This window comes from Lolium perenne, chromosome 7 (assembly GCF_019359855.2).
Source record: "Lolium perenne isolate Kyuss_39 chromosome 7, Kyuss_2.0, whole genome shotgun sequence".
NCBI classification, from domain to species: Eukaryota; Viridiplantae; Streptophyta; class Magnoliopsida; order Poales; family Poaceae; genus Lolium; species Lolium perenne.
The window spans coordinates 274,456,520-274,480,559 of record NC_067250.2 but is presented as its reverse complement, the minus strand read 5'-3'; the positions used below and the strand labels follow the sequence as shown (position 1 = coordinate 274,480,559).

General features: G+C 44.1%; 1 long non-coding RNA gene across 5 annotated transcripts; it reads left to right on the top strand.

Moving 5' to 3' along the window:
• On the top strand, window positions 1-24,040 carry LOC127312667 (uncharacterized). 5 transcript variants are annotated; one of them, XR_007858499.2, is made up of 6 exons: window positions 3-782; window positions 883-991; window positions 1,511-1,583; window positions 1,709-1,851; window positions 1,920-2,060; window positions 23,793-24,040. It is a non-coding gene; the product is annotated as an uncharacterized lncRNA (long non-coding RNA). The 5 variants fall into 5 exon arrangements; XR_007858500.2 differs by having other exon boundaries at window positions 4-782; window positions 1,518-1,583; XR_007858497.2 differs by having other exon boundaries at window positions 5-782; window positions 1,681-1,851.

Sequence of the window (24,040 nt, the reverse complement as noted above, 5' to 3'; positions counted from 1 at the left end):
AAGAGCCATATTCGCTCCCCTATCTGTAACCGTGGAGGCAGAGAGGTTCACCTGCGCACCCCTGATCCCCAACACCGCCGGCGCCCCCTCTGGATCCCCATCTCCACTGTCCCCCTCTGGATCTCCGTCTCCACCGGCGCCCCCTTCATCCCCAACACCATTGCCGCCCCTTTGATCTCCGTCTCCACCGCCCCCTTGATCCACAACACTCCTTCTCACACAGACCCTATTTGAAGGCTGGAATCGAGTTTGCATGCCTGGGGAGGCCGTCGTGGTAGTGACGAGGTCGTCATTGATCTGCACCTGATGGTAGGTGGGCGACAAGGACGGCGCCGCGGCCTCCACCAGCTTCCACGGGAACGACGCCATCGGCAGCCCCTACGCATCCTTAGTCTGCGCCCGCGCCGGCGAAATCCACCGCTGCAACACCTCGTGCCTGCGCCGCCGCGTCCTCCAACTTCATCTCCTTGGTCTCCTCCCTCAAGTCCTGCCTCGCATCTCAGAGGCCCTCGCCTGGTGAGCAGCATCACGGAGGCCGTCGCCTGCCTCCACCCCTCGACGCCTTCCGTAACCTGCAGGGGTGTTCTCCAATTAGTGCCGGAATTATTTAGTTTCATAGACTCTAAATTTAGCAGGCTAATAAGTGTTGGTTCAGGATTGAGGTTCTATATTATTTAGGTGTGTTTATAGTACATATGGAAGCATACTGGAGGTCTGAAGTCTGAAACGCATTGTCAACAGTTTCCTTGATAACAAGCACACGATGTCCAATATATCATACGGTAGTGCCTACCCTGTTCTTAATAATAAGAGATATTATTTTCTCACTGTGTCTGTTGTACGAATAAATATTCATGTTTGTACTACTTTTTTTTTCTTCAGAATTAGGGTGAGTTATGCACCACCTGAAAGCACACCTTGCACCAAATGAACTGCTGGGATCAGGTTGGACATTTGAGTATAGTGTTGGCATGCATCCCAGCTACGAGAGGTATTATGTTTTTCCGTCAATGCAATATGGTTTGCCGGAGGATTTTTGTTACCCTCTGTTTGGATTTATATGGCCAGAGGGGCAAATTGCTGGCTCCTTGGCGCTTAGTTATTGGCAGGCTAAACAAATGCTCCAAAAACATGTTGATTCCATGTGTCTTCAATTAACAATGAGAGAACCATTACTTTCATGGTCAGATCGAGATATATTTTGTAGTGGATCTTCAGCTAGGATACATATGCATTTCCCATCTTCTGCAATGATGTTTTATTTTTATTTATTTCCTGTGGGAGCTACAAGGTCTTTGTAAAAAGGGGACATATTTGTTCTTATCATGGTGCGAGTCACCTCTTTAATTGTGCATCTATTTCTTTTAAATTTTGGGCAAGTACTATCGTACTAAAATATTTTGATGTCGCAGTCTGCATGATTTGTCCTAAAAAACCCTGCATCTATTTCTTTGTCCTAAAAAACCCTGCATCTATTTCTTTTACCTACGAGAATATTTTGCTGCTCTAGCTTTCAGGTACTGGACCAATGTGCTTGTATTGACCATCGACATATTCTCTCTGCTCACCACTTGGCATCCAATGTAAGAAATCTTGAAATATCATGAAATGCTAAATATTTGTTGCAATTAACTTTTGTTTTAGCATGTCTGTTAACAACTCATTTTCTACTCTTACGAGTTATGATCCCCACCATCGAGTCCGCCAGCGTCGACGCTGCCAGGTGGTGGATGCCTGCTTGCCAGGGCCACGTTGACGCGAAGCATATATGTCCACTGCCTGTCTTGCCGTAGGGGAGTTCCGCGAGGTCCTGATCCGGCATTGATCCGATGACGCCTTCATGGCTAAGAGGTGCGTTAGAACCTTATACTGCGATGTGTCCATACATTTGTGTCATATTTTAATGAATCATGCACCAGTTTGGTGCTCCCTACGGCCGGCGACGTAGCAGGCGGAGGTTCCTCTTGACTCGTCGTGCAACACCTTTGTCGATCTGGGTGACGCTGCAGTAAAGATAGAACTGTTGTTGTGCCAATTGTCTCCCTCCCACGCCAGTGAAGGTGCATGAATAAATATATCTGTTGCCCTGTGTATAAATTATACTTACGTGCCTTTTCAATTTAAACCATGAAATATATCATTATATTACTTTAGTTTTCTGCATCTACTTGACTAGAACGAGTATGCTTCAAACATAGCTAAAAGGGATGCTTTCCATGAGAAAGAGAGATTTTTCTAAATATCTGCACTCCAAATACACATCATGGCTCTTTTTGTTTGTGTAAATTTGTTCATAATGACTATCAAATGTCCATCCAGTACTCTGTTTTGGTTTACCAAGTACTAACATTATAGGATGTCGCATATTCCATCTCATATTTGCTTAAGTATTAGCATATGACTTGTTAGGCTGCAGGCTCATTCTCAGTTTTTAAAAGTATATACGAACCTTCAGATTTTTCAAATATTTGCAGAAGTTTCGGTACTAAAGAACATCAGTTTATTCAAATATTGTTCGAAATAAGGAGAATTAGCAAAGATGATTTGCAAATTAATGTGTGAAGAGCATCTTTTTTTATCTATTCATATGATTTAGCAGCTTGATTTGTGTCTGTCGGTACCGGTGCCCTCGGTGGGTTGGTAGGTGTGGCTTTGAATTTTGCAGAGATATTTTGGGGGCATATCTCCTATTTCCTCCCAATTAACTTGGATTGTGTTGTACCAGCTAAGATCTATGTCTTCCTTTGGTTGGTATTAAACAACACAATCGTTACTAGAAAATTTAGGGAAAATATAGGCATGTTAGTGATCCAACTTGTGTTCTATAATCAGAGATGTCTTTTTTTTAATCATTTCTTCCGTTACAATAGTCTGGACAATGTCGCTCAAATTATTCAGTTAACTGTGGGAGATGACCTTTTGTCAATTTTATGATCAAAGATGTTATTTTTTCTATCATTTGTTCGTTACAATCTTCGTGCCCAACAGGTCAGCTGTCGCTCAAATTATTCAGTTAACCGTGGGAGATTGTAAGGGTATTTCACCCTTATCCATTATTTTGGTAACGATGACACCGTGCTAAAGTATTTGGCCTAATATGTTATCAAGGTTAATCTCAGGTATTAGGCAATGAGGCATAAATGGTGTATCAAAGGAACAAGAAGGCTAAAGGAGACCCCCACTTCAACAACAATCAAAAAGGGGTCTACAGCAGAAATCCGGTCTGCAGCCCGGTCCAACCGGGCCAGCAACCGGCCTGTCCGGCGCACAGCTCGGTCCACCGGTCGCCAACCGGGGAAGTCCGGCGCACGACCCGGTCGGCCGGTCGCCAACCGGGCTCTTCACCAGAACGCAGCGAGTCCGGTTGCCGACCGGTCAACCGGCCTACGGACCGGCGAGTCCGGCGCACGGCCCGGTCGACCGGTCGCAAACCGGCCACCAACCGGCCGCTAACCGGAGGAGCTCCAGGACCAGCAAAAGGCGTCCGGTCACTGGCCCGGTCAGACCGGCCTCACCACCGGGCTGTCCGGTCTGTGGCCCGGTCAGACCGGGTTTGTCGAGGAGAAGCTGAGGTGGCAAGTGACAACGGCCATATTTCGAAGAACACTATAAATAGCCCTTCTCCTACCTCTAGACGGTTAGGCAACACATTACAAGCTGTTCTTGAGCTCTCTCTCTCTCACTCCATTGCTAGAAACACCAAAAGCCTCAGATCTCCCTCCTCCTCCACTCAAACTCAAATCCCTCCGGGGAATCATTAGAGGAGGACCCGATCTACCGTTCTACCAAGCCAAATCTCATTCCCCCTTGTATTCATTGAGAAGCTTGCTTCCTAGGGTTCCTTGGAAACCCTAGGTAGGCAAGAGGAGTCCGGAAGCATCCGGGCTGTGGATTTGCTCCGGGCAAGATTGTGAAGGTTTGGAGGCTACCTCAAAGTCTACCACAAGTGAGTGAGCTATTCCTTCGTGGGATAGGCTCCGGAGAATAGGGTGAGCCTTCGTGGCGCGGGGAATCCTTCGTGGGACCTCCACTCCTCCAAACGTGACGTACCTTGTTGCAAAGCAAGGGAACACGGGAATACATCCTCGTCTCCGCGTGCTATCGGTTATCTCTAACCGAACTCCTTACTTGTGATTTAACTGCCTGTGAGAGCCTTCGTGCTTGAGTTAGTTGTATCCTCATATAGGTTGCTTCACCTAGTTTGCATTAGGCTCATCTTTATATTCCACAAAGCCTAATATTGCAAAGAAAGAATTAAAATTTGTAGAAACCTATTCACCCCCCCTCTAGGTTTACCATCTCTATACTTTCAATTGGTATCAGAGCCTGGACTCTTATTAAGGGCTTCACCGCCTTAAGAGTGAGATGGATAAACTCTTCGAGGGTCTAGATGACGACTCTAACCTTTCGGTTAAAGAGATGAAATCTAGATTCTTGGCATATGAGGCCGAGAAGAAGAAAAAGGAGGATGAGTTACAAAACCAAATGACAGAAATGTCTGCCATGCTTAAGAACCTAACTGCGGGTGGAACTCCTAGTGGGGCTTCGGCCTCTAAGGAAACCTACCATGATGTTAACCATGACTATCCCAAAAACACTTCACCCATGCCTCATATAAACCATAGTGGGACCGTTCCCCATTATGATGGAACTCACTTTCCACATTGGAAATCTGCTATGGAATCTCATATTCGCATTGCCGGTGTGGAGCTATGGGAGCTCATTGTTCATGGACATCGGGAGCCACAAGATCCTACTCGGTTGACCTCCACCGAGTTCTACAACCGTCAACTCAATGCATCCGCACGTGACAAGATTAGAAGTGGCATCAACCGCAAGCTTCTTGATCAAGTCGATGACATTGTCTCCGCTAAAGAGTTGTGGGATCGGATCGTAGTACTCCAAGAGGGAACCGATTTGATCCAATCAGCTCTCTATGAGACCGCAAAGCAAGAGGCCCACCAGTTCATGATTCGAGATGGAGAATCCGTATCCGATGCCTATGCTAGGCTTGGTGCTCTGAAAGTAAGGGTCAAGGGACTTGGTCTTTGAGAAGTACAATGACGGCTTCGAGATGAACGAAGCCTTCATAAAATCCAAGGTCATTGCTATGATTGCCGTCAAACAAGAAGACACCAACCTTGCACTCAACTTGCAAATCATGACCAAGAGTGCCGATCTCAACTCCGATGATCTAGTCTCCTATGTGGCCGCCAATGAAAGCATGGCCAAAGCCGGAAAGAGGCTCAAGGCAATGAATCGTGTTGATGAAGCCTCACACAACCATGAAGCGTCACACAACCTTGCTCTCAAAGCTAGAGCCGACCATGGAAGCAAAGAAGACTATGAAATTGAAGAGGATGAAGAGATGACTTCAACTAGTGACATTGCTACCGACTTTGCTTTCTTTGCCAAGAAGTACAAGGCAAAGTTCCCAATGCTCCTCAATGACAAGAAGAAGAAGAGAACTTGCTACAATTGTGATGAAGATAACCACTTTGCAAATGAGTGCCCTTATGAGAAAAGGGTAGACAAGCCAAAGTTCATCAAAGGGGTCAAGCCAAGATTGAAGCCGAACCCAATCAACGATCGGTACAAGAAGAACAAGGAAGAGCTTTTGTTGGGGCCGAGTACTTGTCCGATGAAGAAGAGGAAGATGAGGAGAAGGAGGCCGGAGTGGCCGGTTTAGCTTACTCTAAGCCCGGGTCACTCTTCACATATGACTACTCCAAAGATTACTCCACGGAGAATGATGTTGGCTCTTCCTTCATGGCGAGAACAACTCAAGATGATGACTCCGATGACTCTCCCTCCTCTCCAATCATTGGCTCTTGTCTTATGGCAAGGGAAACCAAGGTAATGGAACCTCCACCTTCCCTATCTAGTGTTCTTGATGATGAAAACGAAGATCTAGAAGAATTAATAGTGCTTAAGGAACTCTATGATGTTAGATGCACCCTTCGTGGTGAAGCTCTTGTCAAGTTTGATTTCTTGATGGACTCACTCAAAGAAAAGGATGAGTCCATTGAGGAATTAGAATATCAATTGAATGAGAAGGAACGGAGATTCAATCTCCTAAGACAAGAGCTAAAAACCGAAAGGTGCATATCTCAAGGCCTTAAGCAACAAATTGAAACTTATGAACTTGATAAAGTTAAGGACCTAGAAACTATTGATAGGGCTCAATTATTGACCCAAGAGCTCAATGCCTCAAAGGAGGAACTTGAAGTTGCTCATGCTTCTCTCACTAGGGATCTTGACCACCTTGAAAGAGCTAACAAGCTTGTCAAGGATGAGCTCAAGAAACTTGGAGAGAACCATGATCTACTTCAAGAGTCCTACAAAAGGGCTCTTGGATCAATGAAGGATCCCATTGATGTTGAAAAGCTTGCTTGTCCCTCCATTTCCTTTACTAGTGAGCATGCTAAACTTGTTGAGGAACATATTCGTTTACAAGAGGAACTTTCTTTGCATGTTGAGACCAATGCATATCTTGAGTCCTTGGTGACCAAATATGGTCTTGACTATCATCCTAATGAATCTTCTTGTGAGCAAGCATCTATTCTTGAGGAAAATGTTAGGCTAACAAAGGAACTTGCAAAGTTCACCACCGCCAAGAACAAGATGGGATTGGATGACCTCTTGAGTAAGCAAAGGTCAAACAATCAAAAGTATGGACTTGGATATACTCCCAAGTCCCACAAGAAGAACAACTACAAGAAGGAGAAACCCGCTCAAGATAAGAACAAGAAGGTCACTAACAATGGCAAAGCCTCAAAGGGCAAAGCCACTAGTGGTGACCGCACGGGGCCAAACGATCACTATGCATTATTTGTTGATTATTATGGTGATGTCTATGCTAACTATGTTGGCCCTCCTAATGGCTATGCTTATAGAGTGTACTCAATTTGGGTACCAAAAGATATTGTTGCCATTGCAAAGGAACCCATTAATCGATGGGTTCCTAAATCCTCTACTTGATTTTGTAGGGGTATTCCTCCGGTGGTCCAAAATGGGTGTTTGATAGTGGATGCACCAATCATATGACCGGAGGAAAGGGTGTGCTTGATCAATTCATTGAAGATATCAACAAGAAGTCAAGCATTACCTTTGGTGACAACTCAAAGGGAAAGGTACTTGGGTATGGCAAGGTAGCAATCTCTAAGGACTTGTGCCTTGAGACGGTTATGCTTGTTGAACACCTTGGCTATAACTTACTTTCTATATATCATCTTGCCGATGCCGGTTACAATTCATATTTCACTAAATATTATGTGCAAGTCTTTAGGAGTGACAATCTCAAATTGGTCCTTGTTGGATATGTGGAGAACAATCTTTACGTGGTTGACCTCTCGAAAGAGAGCCCTTCCTTCTCCACATGTCTAATGGCGGCCAAGCATGACGAAGGATGGTTGTGGCATCGCCGCCTTGGTCATGTTAACATGAGGAATCTTAAACAACTCCTAAAGGGTGAGCATATTGTGGGACTAACCGGCGTTTCTTTTGAGAAAGATCGTGTTTGTAGTGCATGTGTAGCCGGAAAGCAACTCAAGAAGAAGCATCCCATCAAGAGTATTGTTACCACATCTAGGCCTTTGGAGCTCCTTCATTTGGACCTCTTTGGGCCATCACATTATGATACTCTTGGTGGGAGCAAGTATGGACTTGTCATTGTTGATGATTACTCAAGATACTCTTGGGTCTTTCTCCTTAAGTCTAAGGACGAGACTCATAGAGAGTTCATCACCTTTGCCAAGAAAGCTCAACGTATGTATGAATCCGAGATCAAGGCAATTAGGACCGACAATGGCACCGAGTTCAAGAACTACACTATGCAAGAGTTTGTGGATGATGAGGGCATCAAGCATGAGTTTTCGGCGCCATACACCCCTCAACAAAACGGTGTTGTTGAAAGGAAGAACCGGACTATCATTGAGATGGCAAGAACCATGTTGAGTGAATTCAACTCACCCCACAACTTTTGGGGAGAAGCCATCTCTACGGCCGTCCACTACTCCAACCGGCTCTTCCTCCGTCCCCTCCACAACAAAACTCCATACGAGCTCCTTACCGGTAACAAGCCTAATGTCATGTATATTAGTGTCTTTGGATGCAAATGTCTTGTTAAGAACAACAAAGGAAAGCTCGGTAAATTTGAAACTAGAACCATAGAAGGTATATTTGTTGGATATGCGGAGAACTCTCACGCCTATAGATACTACAACCGGTCCTCCGGGACTATTGAAGTATCTTGTGACGTGGTGTTCTTGGAGGATAATGGCTCCCAAGTGGAGCAAGTTGTTCCATGTGTTGCAGGTAATGATGATGATCCATCTAGTGCCATCAAGCATATGGGCATTGGACACATCCGGCCCATGGAGGTTCATAAAGATGATCAAGATGATGGAGTAGATGTCTCAAGCACGCCACAAGTGGAGCCCAGCTCAACTCAAGCCGAACCATCAAGTGCAACTCAAGAACCATCCTCTACTCAAGATGAGTCGCAATCCGAAGAACAAGAAGAAGATCCTCATTCCATGGAGCAAGATCATGATGACGATCAAGAAACATCCTCAACTCATGATCAAGCTCAAGTGGTCCCTCATGATCAAGTACTAGCAAGAGATGAATTCATTGATCATGAAGGAACCGTTCGGAAGATCAAGGCCGCTACAAGGGCAAGTGACATGAAAGTGGATCAAGTCCTTGGTAGCATCTCAAGAGGAGTGGTAACTCGTAGACACCATGCATTACTTATTACTTATTGTCAACATCATGCTTTTGTGTCTAGTTTTGAACCACTTAAGGTACATGAAGCCTTGGTCGATCCGGATTGGGTAATTGCCATGCAAGAAGAATTGGAGTGTTTCACTCGTAATGAAGTATGGTCTCTAGTTGAGAGACCCAAGGATCATCGCATCAATGTCATTGGGACCAAATGGGTATTCAAGAACAAGCAAGATGAGAATGGCATTGTTATACGAAACAAAGCAAGGTTAGTGGCGCAAGGGTTTGCCCAAATAGAAGGTATGGATTTTGAGGATACCTTTGCGCCGGTAGCCCGTCTTGAAGCTATTCGTCTCTTGCTTGCATTTGCATCTTTCCACAATTTCAAATTATATCAAATGGATGTGAAAAGTGCATTTTTGAATGGTCCCCTAAAAGAAACCGCATATGTGGCTCAACCCCCGGGTTTCGAAGACCCATGCCGACTCAACCACGTGTATTTACTCCATAAGGCACTCTATGGTCTCAAGCAAGCTCCACGTGCTTGGTATGAGTTCCTTAGGGATTTCTTACTACATGATGGGTTTTGCATGGGTACGGTCGATTCCACCCTTTTCTGTTGGAGATATGCCCTAGAGGCAATAATAAAGTGGTTATTATTTATATCTTTATGTTTATGATAAATGTTTATATATCATGCTATAATTGTATTAACCGAAACATTAGTACATGTGTGATATGTAGACAAACAAAGAGTCCCTAGTATGCCTCTTAACTAGCTTGTTGATTAATGGATGATTAGTTTCATAATCATGAACATTGGATGTTATTAATAACAAGGTTATGTCATTGTATGAATGATGTAATGGACACACCCAATTAAGCGTAGCATAAGATCTCGTCATTAAGTTATTTGCTATAAGCTTTCGATACATAGTTACCTAGTCCTTATGACCATGAGATCATGTAAATAACTTATACCGGAAAGGTACTTTGATTACACCAAACGCCACTGCGTAAATGGGTGGTTATAAAGGTGGGATTAAGTATCCGGAAAGTATGAGTTGAAGCATATGGATCAACAGTGGGATTTGTCCATCCCGATGACGGATAGATATACTCTGGGCCCTCTCGGTGGAATGTCGTCTAATGTCTTGCAAGCATATGAATGAGTTCATAAGAGACCACATACCACGGTACGAGTAAAGAGTACTTGTCAGGAGACGAGGTTGAACAAGGTATAGAGTGATACCGAAGATCAAACCTCGGACAAGTAAAATATCGCGTGACAAAGGGAATTGGTATCGTATGTGAATGGTTCATTCGATCACTAAAGTCATCGTTGAATATGTGGGAGCCATTATGGATCTCGGATCCCGCTATTGGTTATTGGTCGGAGTGAGTACTCAACCATGTCTGCATAGTTCACGAACCGTAGGGTGACACACTTAAAGTTGGATGTTGAAATGGTAGAACTTGAATATGGAATGGAGTTCGAATATTTGTTCGGAGTCCCGGATGAGATCCCGGACATCACGAGGAGTTCCGGAATGGTCCGGAGAATAAGATTCATATATAGGAAGTCATATTCCAAGTTTGGAAATGATCCGGTGCATTTATGGCAGGTTCTAGAAGGTTCTAGAAAAGTCCGGAAGAAATCACCATGGAAAGTAGAGTCCCGGAGGGACTCCACCTTGCATGGCCAGCCAACCCTAAAGGGGAGGAGTCCAAGGTGGACTCCCCTAGGGTGGCCGGCCAACCCCCCTCATGGAAGGGGGGAATCCCACCCCAAGTGGGATTCCCACCTTGGGTAGGTTTCCCTACATATGGGAGGTTTCATTGTTGGGGTCTTATTCGAAGACTTGGATACCAACACTTGGGGATTTCCACCTATATAATGAGGAGGAGAGGGAGGGGGCTGCCTACACTTGGCCGCACCACCTAGGGCTGCCCTTGGCCGGCGCCCTAGCCTCCCCCTCTCTCCCCAAACCCTAGCGGTCTCTCTCCTCCACCACATCCCGCATGCTTAAGCGAAGCTCCGCCGGATTTCTCCACCACCACCGACACCACGCCGTCGTGCTGTCGGATTCAAGAGGAGCTACTACTTCCACTGCCCGCTGGAACGGGGAGGTGGACGTCGTCTTCATCAACAACCGAACGTGTGACCGAGTACGGAGGTGCTGCCCGTTCGTGGCGCCGGAAGCGATCGTGATCAAGATCTTCTACGCGCTTTTGCAAGCGGCAAGTGAACGTCTACCGCAGCAACAAGAGCCTACTCTTGTAGGCTTTGGAATCTCTTCAAGGGTGAGACTCGATAAACCCCTCGTTGCTACCGTCTTCTAGATTGCATCTTGGCTTGGATTGCGTGTTCGCGGTAGGAAAATTTTTGTTTTCTATGCAACGTTATCCTACAGTGGTATCAGAGCCAGGTTTATGCATAGATGGTTGCACGAGTAGAACACAATGGTTTTTTGGGCGTTGATGCTCTTGTTATCTTTAGTTTGAGTACTTTGCATCTTTGTGGCATAGTGGGATGAAGCGGCTCGGACTAACTTTACATGACCGCGTTCATGAGACTTGTTCCTCGTTCGACATGCAACTTGTATTGCATAAGAGGCTTTGCGGGTGTCTGTCTCTCCTACTATAGTGAAGATTCAATTTACTCTTCTATTGAAAACATTAGTATCAACGTTGTGGTTCATGTTCGTAGGTAGATTAGATCTCTCTCGAAAACCCTAAACCACGTAAAATATGCAAACCAAATTAGAGACGTCTAACTTGTTTTTGCAGGGTTTGGTGATGTGATATGGCCATAATGTGATGATGAATATGTATGAGATGATCATTATTGTATTGTGGCAACCGGCAGGAGCCTTATGGTTGTCTTTAAATTTCATGTTGAGTAGTATTTCAAAGTAGTTGTAATAGTTGCTACATGAGGTGAACAACCATGAAGACGGCGCCATGAACCTTGACGCTACGCCAACGATGATGGAGATCATGCCCGTTAATGATGGAGATCATGTCCGTGCTTTGGAGATGAAGATCGAAGGTGCAACGACAAAAGGGCCATATCATATCACATATGAATTGCATGTGATGTTAATCCTTTATGCATCTTATTTTGCTTAGAACGCGACGGTAGCATTATAAGATGATCCCTCACATTAATATCAAGATAATAAAGTGTTCTCCCCTCGTATGCACCGTTGTAACAGTTCGTCGTTTCGAAGCATCTCGTGATGATCGGATGTGATAGATTCAACGATTCACATACAACGGGTGTAAGCCATGTTGCACACGCGGAATACTTGGGTTTGCTTGACGAGCCTAGCATGTACAGACATGGCCTCGGGACAACGGAAACCGAAAGGTTGAACACGAGTCATATGGATGATATGATCAACATGTTGATGTTCACCATTGAAGCTACATCATCTCACGTGATGATCGGTTTTTGGTGTAGTGAATTTGGATCGTGTACCACTTAATAACTATGAGGGATGTTGTATTAAGTGGGAGTTCATTAGTAATTAGATTAAAACATGAACTAATTATCATAAACATAGTCTGAGTAGTATTTTGAATTAATTTTGTAGTATTGGCATCCGTTTACTACTATGCGCTAGTCTTATTCTTGAGATAGAAATCTTTGTTAAAATCTGATTAGAAACTTTACGGATTGGTACCGTATTGTTAAAGAATCAAGAATTGATTAAGTCCTATTGCAAACTTTTAGTAAACCTCACATTGTTGATTCAAAGAGCTATGGTTTCAATTAGTACCTAATGTTATCTTGTCTCCGTGAAACTTGAAGTTCAAATTTGTTTGAAAAGTAAGGAGCTGAAAATTTAGTTTTCAGAAATAATCAAGGTATGAGATATAAGTGATATCTAAGACCTTATTGCAAGATGATAGAATATATTTTGGTGAGACTACATGAACTCATAAGTTTTATGGGAATGTATGAAGGTTGAAGACTCCAGGCGTCACAATCCTCCAACTATTGGGGCACTAATGATATTCGCATATCCATGAAGTTATCATCCTTAGTATGCACCGTTGCTAAGACTCGTCGTTTCGAAGCATCACGTGATGATCGGGTGTTATAGATTCTACGTGTGCTTACAACGGGTGCAAGCTAGATTTGCACATGCGAATACTAAGGTTAAACTTTATGAGCCTAGCATGTACAGACATGGTCTCAAAAAGTTGTCATGAATTGATGGATAAAATTATGAGTGAAATTATTCATCATATTACAAAGTTACTAATAAGTGAAATCTAGAACACTTGTCATATGATGATCAACTTCAAAGTAAGAACCTCAAGGTTATTGGTATTTGACCAACAAACCTAGAAGTTATTGATGTTGAAGTGTTTTTCTGAGGAAAGCTAAAAGAGAAACTGCAAAAGATATTCTGGCAAAAAGATAAGAAAAGACTAGAAAGTCTAGCTCAGGTGTATATAAATGATATACATGTTATGGTTGTATTCCTAGTTTAGTCTCACAATGAAATTCTTGGTTATTTGTTCTATCTTTGTTGTTATGAAGGGTCATACAATTCAACGCAATTCATGAATACAATGGCCTAAGTGGTGACAGGGAATATGATAAAAATGCACGCACTTTGGAACAAAATAAAGTGTTATTATGTTCGTCGTTAGCATTCTATCTAGCCCTTAGAATTTATAATAAAGAACTTAATAATTGTTATTTTGCTCTGGTCAAATGAAAACAATGAGTTGTTTAAATTATGACATTACTCCATGTACAATGGATAAGTTATTATAAATCTTAATGGTGAAACACACATACATAACACTGACGCTAAAAATGCCATAAGGCGAATGATTTGAATTCCACTTATTTGTGGAACCGCCATTTAGGTCATGTTAGAAAGGAACGCATGAAGGAACTCTATGCAAATGGATTTTTGGAGTCATTTGATTTTTGAATCATTTGGCGCTTGCAAATCTTTTCTAAAAGAGAATGATTAAAATACCGTTCATAGGCCAAAAGTTGAACGGGCAACTAACTTAGTGGAAAAATACATGATGATGTATGTGGTTCTTGGGCATAGTTGTGTGCGGGAGATTCTTCTGCTTCATGAAAACTTTCAACAATGAATTGAGTATATATATGTGGATATATTCAATAAGGAAGAAGTTTGAAACATTTGAATGGATTCAAATAAATTTCAGCATGAAGTGAAAATCATCGTAATAGAAAAGTCAAATATCTATGATTGGATCATGGTGAAAATATTTGAATTACGAGTTTTAGCGAACATCTAAGAGAGTCATGAAATTGTTCTACAACTCACATTTCTTGGAGCATCATAATGATGATATAGTATCCGAGAGATGTATCCAAGCCTTGTTGGATTAATGATGAGATAAAATATTATGACGCCATTATATTTTTGTGGATTATGCTTTAGTGACTACCGCTTTTACCTTTGAATAGAGCATCATCATGATCCGTAGAAATGACACCATACGAGTTATGGCATGGGTATAAACCCTAATAGTCCTTTCTTTAAATTTTGGTCTAAGAGTTTACAAACCAAAATCGGATGAATGTCTTTGTTGGTTATCCCAGAGATTTAATTGGGAATTCTTCCCACAAGACAAAGACAAAAGTGTTTGTCAATGTTTCTTATTTCCGAGAAATTGTTTCTAGTGAAGTATTTGAGTGGGAGGACAATATATTTTGATAAGGTTTATGAACACGAGCATAATGATCAGAGTAGCGCAGCATCGGAATTGGTTTCGGAAGCGGCCATGAAGATCATGGCTCCCATGACTACAAAAGTGTTTTAGCCATGGAGATCGAAGTACATATTGAACCTTGATTTTGAACAATGATAAACCAATTACAAACAAAGAAGTTATGATGGGCCCTGACTCCGTTAAAATGGCTATATGCCATGAAATCCAAGATAGATAAATACTTTTTGAAAGTAAATGGATCTATAAAATTTATAGACTTGGTTGGAATATCTTTAAAGAAGCTCGACTTGTCGAAAAATTGTTTACGACAAAGTTTAAAGAGTTGACTACGATAAGATTAGATCTTCCGTAGCAATGCTTATAGTCTATGTGGATTATTCTAGTAATCACTACATATTTCTTTTATGAGATATGCTAGTAGGATGGCAAAATACATTAATTATCAGAAGTATGTATTAAAAGGTGTATACAAGATACAACCAAGAGTTTTGCTGGTCCGTGGAATACTAGATATGTATACAAACTTCAATTTGATGAAGTAAATATAGCGGAGTTGGAATCTTCACCGGATGAAATAGTCAAAGAGTTTTTGATTTCATCAGAAACGATGAAGAGGCTTGCATTTGCAAGAAATTAAGTGGGAGCGCTGAGACATATTTATAATACTTTATGTAGATACATATAGTTGGTTATAAATGATGTAATTATATACTTGATTAAAAGGTTTCATTGAGAATTAACTTCAATGAAAGGATATGGACTGAAACAAATTTAGTGTCAAGATCTATGAAGATAGATTGAAACACATAAATAAGTTTAAGTCGAAGTACATATGATGGATATTGAAGTAGTTCAATATAGAAATATTAAGAAAATGTTCTTGTCATGTGAAGGTTTAACAAGACTTGAGTGTATCTGACACTCAATGAGTAAAAACACATGAGTGATTATAGATCACGAATAATATGTACACAATCAGATATCATGTGCTATAAAGTGTTATGAGCATATACCAGAATGATTCATATGATGATCATTGGACGACAGTAAGAATATCCTTGAGTACTTTAGAAGAACTAAGGATATATATATATTTTTGTATGAAGAAATGACAAACAAATCGCTGTAAGGTGTTACACCGATATTGGTTTTGTCACATATAAAATATAATTTCAATCTCAAATTAGACTAAGTGTTGTTTAAAAGGTAGCACAATGAGCTAGAAGTTGTCTATGCTAGATTTAGAAGAGTTCTAAATATTGTGACGGATTCTACAAAAGAAGGCAGAGTATGTCATTGTTTTGACAATGACAAAGGATGTTAAGTCAAGAGGTTCTTTGAGAACTTGGTGTAGTTCCGACAGAGTCAGAACTTTGAAGCTATATTGTGTGTGACAATATAAGTGACATATTTCAGACAAATGGAATTAAGGTTCCACCAGAAGATCAAACATATATAATGCCAACTCATTTGGAAATGAGTGATGCGTTGAGACGCAAATGAATTACAAAATACATACGTTTCTGAGCGTGTCAGATCCGTTGACTAAAAACCTCTCCCGTGAGCAATACATGATAAAGCACCATAAGGCCAAGGTGTTATATCTTTACAAATGTAAACTAGATTATTGACTCTAGTGCAAGTGGGAGACTGTTGGAGATATGCCCTAGAGGCAATAATAAAGTGGTTATTATTTATATCTTTATGTTTATGATAAATGTTTATATATCATGCTATAATTGTATTAACCGAAACATTAGTACATGTGTGATATGTAGACAAACAAAGAGTCCCTAGTATGCCTCTTAACTAGCTTGTTGATTAATGGATGATTAGTTTCATAATCATGAACATTGGATGTTATTAATAACAAGGTTATGTCATTGTATGAATGATGTAATGGACACACCCAATTAAGCGTAGCATAAGATCTCGTCATTAAGTTATTTGCTATAAGCTTTCGATACATAGTTACCTAGTCCTTATGACCATGAGATCATGTAAATCACTTATACCGGAAAGGTACTTTGATTACACCAAACGCCACTGCGTAAATGGGTGGTTATAAAGGTGGGATTAAGTATCCGGAAAGTATGAGTTGAAGCATATGGATCAACAGTGGGATTTGTCCATCCCGATGACGGATAGATATACTCTGGGCCCTCTCGGTGGAATGTCGTCTAATGTCTTGCAAGCATATGAATGAGTTCATAAGAGACCACATACCACGGTACGAGTAAAGAGTACTTGTCAGGAGACGAGGTTGAACAAGGTATAGAGTGATACCGAAGATCAAACGTCGGACAAGTAAAATATCGCGTGACAAAGGGAATTGGTATCGTATGTGAATGGTTCATTCGATCACTAAAGTCATCGTTGAATATGTGGGAGCCATTATGGATCTCCAGATCCCGCTATTGGTTATTGGTCGGAGTGAGTACTCAACCATGTCCGCATAGTTCACGAACCGTAGGGTGACACACTTAAAGTTGGATGTTGAAATGGTAGAACTTGAATATGGAATGGAGTTCGAATATTTGTTCTGAGTCCCGTATGAGATCCGGACATCACGAGGAGTTCCGGAATGGTCCGGAGAATAAGATTCATATATAGGAAGTCATATTCCAAGTTTGGAAATGATCCGGTGCATTTATGGCAGGTTCTAGAAGGTTCTAGAAAAGTCCGGAAGAAATCACCATGGAAAGTAGAGTCCCGGAGGGACTCCACCTTGCATGGCCAGCCAACCCTAAAGGGGAGGAGTCCAAGGTGGACTCCCCTAGGGTGGCCGGCCAACCCCCCTCATGGAAGGGGGGAATCCCACCCCAAGTGGGATTCCCACCTTGGGTAGGTTTCCCTACATATGGGAGGTTTCATTGTTGGGGTCTTATTCGAAGACTTGGATACCAACACTTGGGGATTTCCACCTATATAATGAGGAGGAGAGGGAGGGGGCTGCCTACACTTGGCCGCACCACCTAGGGCTGCCCTTGGCCGGCGCCCTAGCCTCCCCCTCTCTCCCCAAACCCTAGCGGTCTCTCTCCTCCACCACATCCCGCATGCTTAAGCGAAGCTCCGCCGGATTTCTCCACCACCACCGACACCACACCGTCGTGCTGTCGGATTCAAGAGGAGCTACTACTTCCACTGCCCGCTGGAACGGGGAGGTGGACGTCGTCTTCATCAACAACCGAACGTGTGACCGAGTACGGAGGTGCTGCCCGTTCGTGGCGCCGGAAGCGATCGTGATCAAGATCTTCTACGCGCTTTTGCAAGCGGCAAGTGAACGTCTACCGCAGCAACAAGAGCCTACTCTTGTAGGCTTTGGAATCTCTTCAAGGGTGAGACTCGATAAACCCCTCGTTGCTACCATCTTCTAGATTGCATCTTGGCTTGGATTGCGTGTTCGCGGTAGGAAATTTTTTGTTTTCTATGCAACGTTATCCTACATTTTCACCAAACGGGTTAAAGGGGGTGGCCTCTTTATATGTCAAATATATGTTGATGATATTATTTTTGGTGGAACTAACCCCAATCATAACAAAGCTTTTGAGCTATTGATGACTAGGAAATTTGAGATGTCCATGATGGGAGAGTTGAAGTTCTTTCTAGGCTTCCAAGTGAGGCAACTTGCAAAAGGCACCTTCATCTCTCAAGAAAAGTATGTGAAGGACATGCTCAAGAAATTCAACATGACCAATGCAAGCCCAATGAAGACACCCATGCCCGTAAAGGGGCAACTTGGTTCATGTGACGGTGAGAAGGATGTGGACATAAAGGTATACCGCTCCATGATAGGATCCTTGCTCTACCTTTGTGCCTCTAGGCCGGATATCATGCTAAGTGTAGGGATGTGTGCTCGTTTTCAATCCGCTCCCAAGGAGAGCCATTTAATGGCGGTCAAACGGATACTAAGATACCTTGTTCTCACTCCTACTCTCGGGCTATGGTATCCAAAGGGGTCAACCTTTGAACTCATTGGCTATTCGGATTCCGATTGGGCCGGTGATAAGGTTGATCGGAAGTCTACCTCCGGGGCTTGCCAATTTATTGGCCGGTCATTGGTGAGTTGGTCATCCAAGAAACAAAACTCCACCGCCCTATCCACCGCCGAAGCCGAATATATATCCGCGGCATCTTGTTGCACTCAATTGTTATGGATGAAGCAAACCTTGAAAGACTATGGTGTGTCTCTTGGTACGGTGCCTCTTCTTTGTGACAATGAAAGTGCAATAAAGATCGCCAATAACCCGGTTCAACATTGTCGCACCAAACATATTGACATTCGCCATCACTTCCTACGTGATCATGTTGCCAATAAGGATATTGATCTCACTCATGTGGGAACAACCTACCAATTGGCGGATATTTTCACTAAGCCTTTGGATGAAGCCCGCTTTGTTAACTTGAGAGGAGAACTTGGTATTCTTGATCCTAAAAACTTGGATTGATTAACTTCTTGCACTATATTCTTGCATTTATCTTGCTATCTAGCTTAGAGGCATAGCACATATGGGGATAGTCATCTTACCATGTCTTGGTATGATGCATACCTATGTGTGCAACATAAATAGACCCAATGTCATTATATGGACCCAAGCATGTCTCTTCGTGGTCACATGACATTTGCGCTTTCACATAGGGGGAGTAATCCCCCGCCCCTCATTGAGCCTTCATTACACTTCGATTTGACTATATAAGGCCCAATGATCTTATTGCGAGCATCATTTCCAAAATAACTTATGATTCTTGATATACACTTCGAATCATGCCCATTGTTGCTATTCACATCTTGTTTGGATTTTCTCTCCAATGGATATGCCTAGAGAACTTTGTGTCTCCAACCCCATGTCTATGCTCATCTCATCATCATCTATCTATCTATATGTACATGTCATCATTTGAGCACTCACACACATTTACACACAGCATAGGGGCAAAAACGAGGCAAAATTAGACAATTCTGGGCTGGCCGGTCCCTGGCCCGGTCAGACCGGGTCCCTGACCGGATGGTCCGGTGGACCGGGCGGCTACCGGAGTCTGGGCCGGGTCAGCCGGTCCTCAGCCCGGTCTGACCGGACACCTGACCGGTCGCGCAGCCTACTATATATTGGGGAAGGGATACCCCTTGGGGTCATCTTCCCCATTGTTCCCCAATCCCCAACCTCCATGGCCGGCGCCCTGACCATCTCCTCCATGATCTAGGCACTTCCCCCCACAAGATCTTCCCCAAACTCCACCACACCATAGATCGGGCCCCTTGGAACATCTCCACCGAAGGATTTGGTCCCTCTCCAACTAGTTTGGGAATTTTTGAAGTTCTTGGTGTTCAAGCCCTTCCTCGTGTTCTTCTTGCTCTTTGATCAAGAAGGACAATGTCTTCGGGTAATGTACTCTCCCTTCCTCCCTAATCTCTAGTCCTCTTCACACATTGCAAGTCCTTGCCAAAATTTGAGGAAATCTTAGGGTTAGGGTTAGGGTTTGCAAGTCCTCATGCCTTTAGAGTGTCTCTCAACACACAGCACATATTCCACTCTATTGCTATAGCATGTACTCAAGTTTTTCGAGTTTTTGCATGAATTTGTGGTAGAAAATCTGGGCAAACATCACAAATCGACAGACCCGGTCACCAGCCCGGTCGACCGGCCGCTCAACCGGCCGTCCCGGCGTGCGGCCCGGTCCACCGGTCGCCAACCGGATCGTCCGGTCTGCTGCCCGGTTGGACCGGCCTGTGCGCCGGGTTGCCCAGTTTTCGCACAATCTCATCACTACACTTGGATATATGCTATGCTTTTTGGATTCCCTCTTATTGATGACATGTACACTTACCCCACTGCTATCCTTGCTCTATTTTCTCATTCACAGGAAGTTGGAGTGGTGAGCCACCACGTGGTGGTGTTGCCAAGCGAGGTAGGACGGATCTTCCCCGCCGTTCTAGTAGTCGTGCACCCCCTCAAGCTCATCAAGGTACTGACACTAGCAGCTCAGCTCGGGGCAGAACCAAGTCTGTTGCTACCAAGCACAAGGATAAGAATATTGCCCAAGAGGATGATGAGGTAGTACCAACCATCAATGTTGGGGCTGCAAATCGTCTTGAGTGGCAGGAATGGAGGACAGTGAATCCCTATCGTTTTGAGAAGCCAACTTACACTCGTTCGGACAAGGCATTCTGGACCAACACACAAGCAGCCCTCTGGGAGGGTTTCTATGATTCTCATGAGTTTATGAAGCATGGTAATATTGTATCACCCAAGGCCATCAATCCTGACGAACTTGCCTTGCATGCAGCCACAAAGTATCGGTTTGTGGTTCAAACCTTGAAGAGTCTGGGATTGTATGACCTTGTGTGCCTCAAGCCTGATGATACTCAAGATGATCCTACCTTTTGTCCCCTTCTTGTCCGTCAGTTTCACTGTACTGTCTTCTTCCATGATGATGAAGCCCGCACCCTCACTTGGATGACCGGCAAGACAAAGTACTCATGCTCCTACTCTCAGTTCCGTGCAGCCATGGGTTGTGGTGATGACAGTGATCCAGGGTACAAGATTCATTCACGGTCCAGGCTTACTAGGGGTGACATCTCTTTCTGCTATCCTGCGAACCCTACGCCTGGACCTCCCACTATCTCTGGGATGTACTACTCCTATCTGGTACTTGCCAAGCTGTTCCGTGAGAATCTCATCAGCAAGTCTGGAGACCACAGTGAAGTCCGGAACTATCACCTCAACTTGATGTACTATTGCCATCCTGACAGGGTAAGGAAGATTGATGGCTGTGATCTTATCTACTGTGAACTGAAGAGAGCAATTATGGACCGCATGACTCCCAACTACGCCCAGTATGTTCAGCGGCTCATCAACTTCATTGTTCCCGCTCCTCGGAACGCTATTGGTGAAAAAGTCATCATGGATCCATTCAGGTTCCCCATTCAGGAGGCCACTCGTTCAGACGTTCCCTCCATGATGCCCACCACTGAGCGCCGCTCCAAGGCACACCATGATCATGATGCTAGCTCCAATCACTCTCGGCGCTCCCAGCATGGGGCCGCTCGATTCTTCACATGCATGTTCCAAATGTGCAAGAACAGCAATGATGTTGCACATCAGACCCTTACTATGACCCAGGAGACACGGAGGCGCCAGAATGACTTCATGGCCTCAAGGAACCACCCTGTTCCTCCTCCTGGACCTGAGATGGAGCCTGTGATAGCACCTCAGTGGGAGATGCCTCTTTTTACCGATGAGATGCTCCAGAACTTCGACTTCTCCGTGTACGCTCATGGTGCTCTCCCTACTAGGCCTGCTCGTGCTCCTCCTGCTGACTATGCTGCTGACTATGCTGATGATGATGCGGGTGATGATGATGCGGGTGATGATGATGCACGCGAGAGCTCCTCCTCGCTTGGGTTTGGTCACTACTGATGGGTGCGATAGCATCTCTCCTCTTTTCTTCGCCTTTTTGGTGTTCCGATGCCAACGGGGGAGAAGAGAGTAGAGTCTAGACCACGGGGTTCCTTGATTGCCACAAGCCATGGGAGTTGCTTTATTTGGATTTTATATGGCTTGTGCTTGTTTACTTTGAGTTTTTCAAGAACCATTTGCTATTTCCAATAAATCGTGTATGGATATGTATGGACGACTATTATGTGTGCTACTCTATGTTAGGATGATTATGCTATGCTTATATATCTTGATATGCACATCTCCATACCATGCTTGTTTCCTAAAGATATTGGGGGAGCTTCTCATGTTTCACAAAATGGTGCACTTTGCATTCAAACGCAAATTCTCCAAGTGCACACATTATGGGGGAGCTTTCGTAATATCTTATATGGAATCAAGGTTTAGAGCTTATCATAATATCTATTTGTGACTCTAGCTCGGTTTGTCATCGTATACCAAAAAGGGGGAGATTGTAAGGGTATTTCACCCTTATCCATTATTTTGGTAACGATGACACCGTGCTAAAGTATTTGGCCTAATATGTTATCAAGGTTAATCTCAGGTATTAGGCAATGAGGCATAAATGGTGTATCAAAGGAACAAGAAGGCTAAAGGAGACCCCCCACTTCAACAACAATCAAAAAGGGGTCTACAGCAGAAATCCGGTCTGCAGCCCGGTCCAACCGGGCCAGCAACCGGCCTGTCCGGCGCACAGCTCGGTCCACCGGTCGCCAACCGGGGAAGTCCGGCGCACGACCCGGTCGGCCGGTCACCAACCGGGCTCTTCACCAGAACGCAGCGAGTCCGGTTGCCGACCGGTCAACCGGCCTACGGACCGGCGAGTCCGGCGCACGGCCCGGTCGACCGGTCGCAAACCGGCCACCAACCGGCCGCTAACCGGAGGAGCTCCAGGACCAGCAAAAGGCGTCCGGTCACTGCCCGGCTGGGACCGGCCTCACCACCGGGCTGTCCGGTCTGTGGCCCGGTCAGACCGGGTTTGTCGAGGAGAAGCTGAGGTGGCAAGTGACAACGGCCATATTTCGAAGAACACTATAAATAGCCCTTCTCCTACCTCTAGACGGTTAGGCAACACATTACAAGCTGTTCTTGAGCTCTCTCTCTCTCACTCCATTGCTAGAAACACCAAAAGCCTCAGATCTCCCTCCTCCTCCACTCAAACTCAAATCCCTCCGGGGAATCATTAGAGGAGGACCCGATCTACCGTTCTACCAAGCCAAATCTCATTCCCCCTTGTATTCATTGAGAAGCTTGCTTCCTAGGGTTCCTTGGAAACCCTAGGTAGGCAAGAGGAGTCCGGAAGCATCCGGGCTGTGGATTTGCTCCGGGCAAGATTGTGAAGGTTTGGAGGCTACCTCAAAGTCTACCACAAGTGAGTGAGCTATTCCTTCGTGGGATAGGCTCCGGAGAATAGGGTGAGCCTTCGTGGCGCGGGGAATCCTTCGTGGGACCTCCACTCCTCCAAACGTGACGTACCTTGTTGCAAAGCAAGGGAACACGGGAATACATCGTCGTCTCCGCGTGCTATCGGTTATCTCTAACCGAACTCCTTACTTGTGATTTAACTGCCTGTGAGAGCCTTCGTGCTTGAGTTAGTTGTATCCTCATATAGGTTGCTTCACCTAGTTTGCATTAGGCTCATCTTTATATTCCGCAAAGCCTAATATTGCAAAGAAAGAATTAAAATTTGTAGAAACCTATTCACCCCCCCTCTAGGTTTACCATCTCTATACTTTCAGAGATGATGTTTTGTCAATTTTATCTCTCTAGGCTTAACCTACCCATGATATTAACATTTTTACTACTGCTGCTCTTTAGAGTATTTGGAATTTACATAATGAATGGAATTTGTTTTCTGTGGCTGACGATCAGATAGATATGGATGTCGATGATCAATCTGATGAAGAGGTTGAGTCTACTATGCAAAGACTCTCGAGCAACACATGCCTCCCCGACCTCGAGCACCACCGGCCTTCCTTCCCAACCACTGTACCGTGGAGCTGCCAAGGCGGTGGTTGCAGCTCATCCTCTTCCTCTTGCGAAGAACATGATGTGGGCAGAGAGGTGGAGTTCTTCCTCAACTGGATGAGCGAACCTGCTTGCCCTGCACCACCCACATC